This window comes from Podarcis pityusensis, assembly GCF_964106645.2.
Source record: "Podarcis pityusensis genome assembly, chromosome: Z".
Classification (NCBI taxonomy): Eukaryota; Metazoa; Chordata; class Lepidosauria; order Squamata; family Lacertidae; genus Podarcis; species Podarcis pityusensis.
Window position 1 is genome coordinate 11,917,870 of NC_138044.1, and position 6,575 is coordinate 11,924,444.

Below are 6,575 nucleotides of genomic sequence, written 5' to 3' on the forward strand. Positions count from 1 at the left end.
AACCGATCCCTTCTAATCATGTTCAATAGCACTTCCAGAACCGAAATAAATAACAAAGGGGAGATAGGGCAACCTTGTCGTGTCCCTTTTTCAATTTTAAACTCTTCTGTAACCACATTATTAACTATCAGTTTAGCTTTCTGTTCTGAATATATCGCCTCAATCCCATTCTCAAAACCCCGTCCCACTCCCATCTCTTTCAAATTTCCCATCATAAATTTCCAGGAGATATTGTCAAAGGCCTTCTCCGCATCTATAAAAATTAAAACTGCTTTTGTATTTATGTCTGTTTGAAAAAGTTCCAAAATGTCAATAATGTTCCTTGTATTAGCAAACAGATGTCTTCCTGGGAGAAAGCCAGCCTGGTCCTTATGAATTACTTCATTTAAAACTTTCTTAAATCTATTTGCCAAAATGTCTGCAAATATTTTGTAATCCACATTTAAAAGAGAGATGGGACGGTAGTTCTTAAGTTGTGTCTTTTCAGCTTCCGACTTTGGTATTAATGTGATAAACGCTTCCTTCCACGACTCCGGTGCCCTCCTCCCCTCCATAATTTCATTGCTGACCTCCATCAAAGGTTGTATCAAATAGTCTTTCAATGTCTTATAGTACTTGGAGGTCAGCCCATCTGGTCCTGGAGATTTGCCAAGTTGCATGTTCTGGATAGCTTGTTCGATCTCCTGTCTTGTTATTTTAGAATTCAGGGTTGTCCTATTTTCTTGTGACAATTTAGATAGTCCGTTTTTTGCCAAAAATTGTTTAATCTCAACCTCATCTTGTGGCCCTTGGGTGTATAGTTTTTTGAAGTATCTCTGGAAACACTTTCTAATGTCCACTGGATTCTGGATGTTTTTTCCATCAACCTCTAAGTTTGTAACAGTATTTAATCTTTGTCTTCTCTTCAACTGCCAAGCTAGCAGTTTTCCACATTTATTCGCCGACTCAAACGTTTTTTGTTTCATTAATTTAACCTTCCACTCAATTTCCTGATTTATCAATTTAGAATATTGTGTTTGATAAAGTTTAATTTCTCTCAGAGTTGGCTGTGACTTCGGATTCACTCTTAATTTCTTCTCTAATTCTTTTATTTTATCCAAAATCTTATCTTTTTTCTCATTTTGTGTTCTTTTCTTCACTGCATTCTGTTGTATCAAGAATCCCCTCATTACAGCTTTGCTTGCGTCCCAGATTATTCTTTTTTCCACCATATTATTCATGTTTATCTCAAAATAGTCCTTCAAAACTTTTTGGGCCTTCTTGGTAATTTCCTGATCTCTAAACAAATTGTCATTCATCTTCCATCTGAAGGATCCAGTTGGTAATAGTGTCATATCCATCTTTACTGCATTATGGTCGGAGCAGGTCTTTGGGCAGATTTCCACTTTTCTGACCTTAGGCGCCAGGCCTCTAGAAATCCATATTTGGTCGATTCTTGTCCAGGTCAGTTGGGCTTCAGAAAAGAATGTTCCCTCTCTTCCTAGTGGGTTCTTTGTCCTCCAAATGTCAATCAAATCCATATTGTCAATCATTTCAAAAAAGGTTTTAGGTAGTCTGCCGTCTTTTGTAACATTTTGACTTTGTGACTTGTCCATGTTAGTTGATACGACCCCATTCATATCTCCCATCATTATGATGTTGTTGTAGTCTAGATAGTCCAGCATTGTCTCCTGCAGCTTCTTGTAAAATTCCGATTTCCCTTCATTAGGTGCGTAAATTCCTAATATCAGCAGTTTCTCTCCTTGATATTGTATCTCAATAGCCAAAATTCTTCCATGTTCATCTTTAAACAGGAATTTAGGTGACCGGCTCTCTTTTGCATATATCACCACGCCTCTCTTCTTAACTTTGTCCGAAGATACAAATTCCTGGCCCAATCTTTTATTTATTAACACTTTTCTGTGGAGCCTCGTCACATGTGTTTCTTGTAAACAAATAATGTCCAATTGTTCTTTTTTTAATATATGAAATATTTTCTTCCTTTTTTCCGGAATGTTACAACCATTAATATTCCAGCTCAACAGTTGCAGAGACATCCTGAACTATCTGGTTATTTTTCAAGGGGTGGTATCTTCTCAGGGTCTTCAGGTTCCACAGATGCTGATGTTGGTACTGGCGTTGCCTCAGGCCCAGAAGGTAGTTCAATTCTTTTTTGAAGGTCCTCTCCGTATGTAGACAGAAATTTGTCTCTCTCTTCAAGTGTTCTCACTTTGACCTTTCTCCCTCTAAAGGTAAAAGATAATCCTTGGGGAAATTCCCACCTGAATGGAATTGCGTTGCTCCTTAGTAGTTTAACAAGTTCAGAATAGGCGGCTCTAAGATCAAGCAGTAGTCTTGGGATATCTTTATAAATTTCAATTCTTCTATCCAACACCTCCAGTGATTTTACAAAGTGTAGTCCCAAAATCTTATCCCTTTCCTCCTTTGATCTCAATGTTATCAAACAGTCTCTGGGCCTCTCCTTCTTTATAAATCTTCCAAGTCTGAAAGCTGACACAATTTTAAAGTCCTTTTCTTCCAAGTTCCAGAACTTGGAGAATTCTTTGGTCAAAAACTCAGTTAGATGTCCTTCTTCTGCCTCTTGTAGTGATCTAATCCTTAAATTGTTCTCACGGTTTCGCAGTTCTATCATCGAGAGATAAATCTGGTGTTCCCCGACTTGTTTAGTGAGTGGTCTTACCTCTTGCTCTAAGTTTTCAAATCTTTGTCTGGTGTCCTCAGTCAATTTCCGATTTTCTGCTGAGGCCTCCGTTAACTGTCCAATTGCTTGTGCATTCTGTACCACTTGTGTGGTTAATTTATTTAGACATTCTGTGTTTTTATCAATCTTTGCTGATTGGGCATCTGCTTTCTTGTCCAAAGCTTCCAATTTTTCAAAAATTTTGTCTAGTACAGAAACAGATGCTCCTGAGGCCATATCTTCCAGTTGTAACTGCTCTGCTTCGCCCTCTCCCTCCACTTCTGAGGGCAAAGTAGGCACAGATGATCTGCGTGTCTGTGAGGCTGAGGTTAGAGTTGTTAGAGTTGTTTGTTTAGCTCTCCCTCTTTTTCTTGTGCCACTCATTCCAACGTTATCTGTCAGTCAAGGTCACACTGAGTTGTTCCCATGGGAATGGAAAGGTCCAGAGCAAGCAAACAGCAAGGGAATCGAAAGTAAAAAGTGTATGTAAAATCACTGTTATAATCCAATCCTCTAGAGGGAGCTTAATCTGTCTTTCAGAGTCTAATTTAATGTCCAAGAACCTTCAAATACAAATGTTTAGCAGAGTTTATAAATGGTCACTTTGTTGCAGACAGTGCTTATTTATCTCCAAAAAGAATGTTTCAAATTTAAAAGGTCTCAATACCCTCAGATTGTTTCAAGTTCCAATATACAGTATCCAAATCTGCAGTACTGACAGCTCCCTTAGTACTCAGGCAGCTCCTGATTCTGGGTTTCACCTTCTAGTTTGTAATCCAATAAGAGGAGGAAAGTCAAGTGCAAATAGAAATCCCAAATCTTTAGCTTAAAGTCTTTACTTTAAGATGCAAGTTCAAATAGATGCTTAGATCTGTAAAACCTAGAGTCTCTTTCTTTCAGCCTCCACTCCTCCAGCTGATTGCTTTTTTTTCAAGTTCAATGGCTGCGGAAGACGGACTTCCTGCTTCCACGTCTCTCCGCTCTCAGCCAAGTTCAAACCAATTTAAGTTTCCCTTTTAAAGTCTCAAATTCAAGTGATTCAGTCTTTTACTCACAAGTTAGTTGCTTTTTCGTCCGGATCCGTAATTTAGCAGGAAAAGGGATCAGCGCTCACCGACAGTAGCAGCGCGGCTTCGCTCCTCAGGCTGTGAAACAGCTCACAGCGCCGCAACCCCCCTCCGTGCTCCGGAGCCCCTTACGGGGTTCCTTCTGCACTTGGAGGGTCGCTCTAGGCGCCCACCGAGCCTCAAGACCCCAGGCTCTTGCCGCCTGGGGTTTTCCAAAGTGGGTCTCCGCTTCGCCGTAGCGGACGACCCGTTGCCTGGGGAGCCTCCTCTCCCGTTCAGAAGAGGACCGCCATTGCCGTTCGCGCCGCCCCCGGAAGTGAACCAGGACCTTCTGCATGCAAAGCAGAAGCTCTACCACACAGCTATGAGTCTTCCTCAAGGGAAAAGAAGGCATTACATTTACAGTAATACCTCCGCGAACATCCGCCTTGTCTAGCATCCATTCTGGGGAACATCTGCGGCAAACCCGGAGGTACCAGAACAGGTTACTTCTGGCTTTGCTGCTCATGCATGCGCAGAAGCGCAATATCACGCTTCACGCGCATGCGCAGACACAGCGCTTTGCCCTGAATCCTTTTCGGCTAACAGCCAGGGCTCCGGAACGAATCCCGGCCGCAAAATGAGGTATTGTGTATTGTGTAATAACACCAAAGAATAAGTCATACCTCGGGTTGAATACGCTTCAGGTTGAGCGCTTTCAGGTTGCGCTCCGCAGCAACCTAGAAGTAACGGAGCTCATTACTTCCAGGTTTTGCCGCTCACGCATGCGCAGATGGTCAAAATGACGTCACGCGCATGCATGGAAGTGGCGAATCGCAACCTGCGCACTTGCAGACACGCAGTCGCGGGTTGGGTTCACTTCAGGATGCAAACGGGGCTCCAGAACGGATCCCGTTCGCATCCTGAGGTACCACTGTAATAGAATCATAGAATCTTAGAGTTGGAAGGGACCCAAGGGTCATCTAGTCCAACCCCCTGCAATGCAGAAATCTCAACTAAAGCATCCATAACAGGTGGCCATCCAACCTCTGCTAAAAACACACAACAACAACAACAACAACAACAACAACAACCACCTCCGAGGAAGCAGAGTCTATAACCTCCCAAGGGAGCATGCTCCACTGTCGAACAGCTCTTAGAAACAGACATAAAACAACCCACTCGCTTTCTGTGTGGATTATCTGGGTGAAGGAGCACTGGGCTTCTCTTGCTGTCTTCTCACATCTCCCTGGGAGTTTGTGCATCCTAATGGAGAAAATTCTTGCCTTTCAACACCCAATTGCTCTGCCCATAGCAAAAGGTCTGTCAAGGGATCAACAACTCTGGAAAAGTCTTCGAAGCCTTCAGCTCAAAGAGAGCCCACATATAACAAGAACTCCCTCCGCATGTCTTGCTAATGCTCCCTGAAGAGCACATGAGAGACCTCTCAAAACCTGTCAGAGAGGAGCATTCCTATTCACCATCTCTCTCTCTTCCTCATTCACAACTTGAGGAGAGACGGTGATGTAGCTTGTCGGCCCTGTTCGATTTTGCAAGGCAGTTTCCAAAGGGGAGGGGAGGGGATTACTTGTCATCTCTCGCTGCCTCTCCAAGAGATTGTCAGGTACAGGACACCATAGCTCACACTTGAAACTTACACCATTCTAAAAACTGTGTCCTATAGTCACAAAAGAGAGTCAGATACATTTGTGCCTTAGAAAAGGTCAGGAAGAGTCACAGTTTAGCTGACATGAGTTCAACTGCATTACCCATTGTGCTAACCCTGCAAAAAAAAAAGGGGGGGGGGACTAGACCTGTAACATTTTTGAGTAAGGATGTCTCCTATTCCAACAGTTGCTAGATAAATTTCAGTCTCTCTCTGCATACTTTTGCTAGCTCTGAAATGGCTGTTGCTGATATTTTATTTTATTTTATTTATTTTATGCAATCAATAGTGTAGGGGCAAATCCAGAAGGTTAGGGTTCCTTCATGATAGTCATAGCCATGCCTGCTTCTAAGAATGCACAACCTTCTAAGATTATTGTTGTTGACGACAACAACAACAATAATGGACGCATTGCAACAATACATGCACATCTCCATTTCTGCTAGAGCTACTGTTTTCTGTGCACATACATGAGCAAATGATTTGGAGTGTTTCAATACCTTCTTTCAGAGTGATTTAAGTTGTGTTTTCTGTGAAATTCCATTGTACATAACAGAACATGCACACCATTTTCTTGAAACTGAAGAATCTTGTCTTTGCAGTTCTCCTAAATGCTTCTCTTTGCAGCACACAGGGGTTAAAAAGCTCCTTTCCCATGCTGATTGGGCGGCTCTAGGGTGCTGGAGATGGGGGCCCGGCAAGAAGCTTGCTGCAGAAATAGTTATGTGCCTTCAAACCACCACCACCCAACATTGGACCACTACAACACTGCCTACAATGAAATTGAGGGTGCAATGTTGACATTGGTTACAGCCATGCTGCAGACTGAACCAGAACTGACCAGAACTGGCATTGTCTTCAGAAAATTAATCTGGCATTCAATTCTTCATAACTGAGAGTGAAACAGGGATGTGCAAAAACTACAGTGTCTGTGTGACTATGAGATATCAAATACTAAAAAAATTCACAATAGCATGCTGGTGACTGTTAAGTGGGTGTTGTGCCTAGCCCTGACTTGATGACAGAGTCCTCTGAGGATAAATTGTTTGTGTCACAGGCCCTTGAAGAACAGGCAGGGCACTGAGGATCCCCTTGAAGGGCCTTCTGGTGAGAGACCTGCTGAAAAACTGCTGGAATTGTCAAAGGAGGAAGTTTAGCTACCGCCCCATCCTCAAAAGCACCA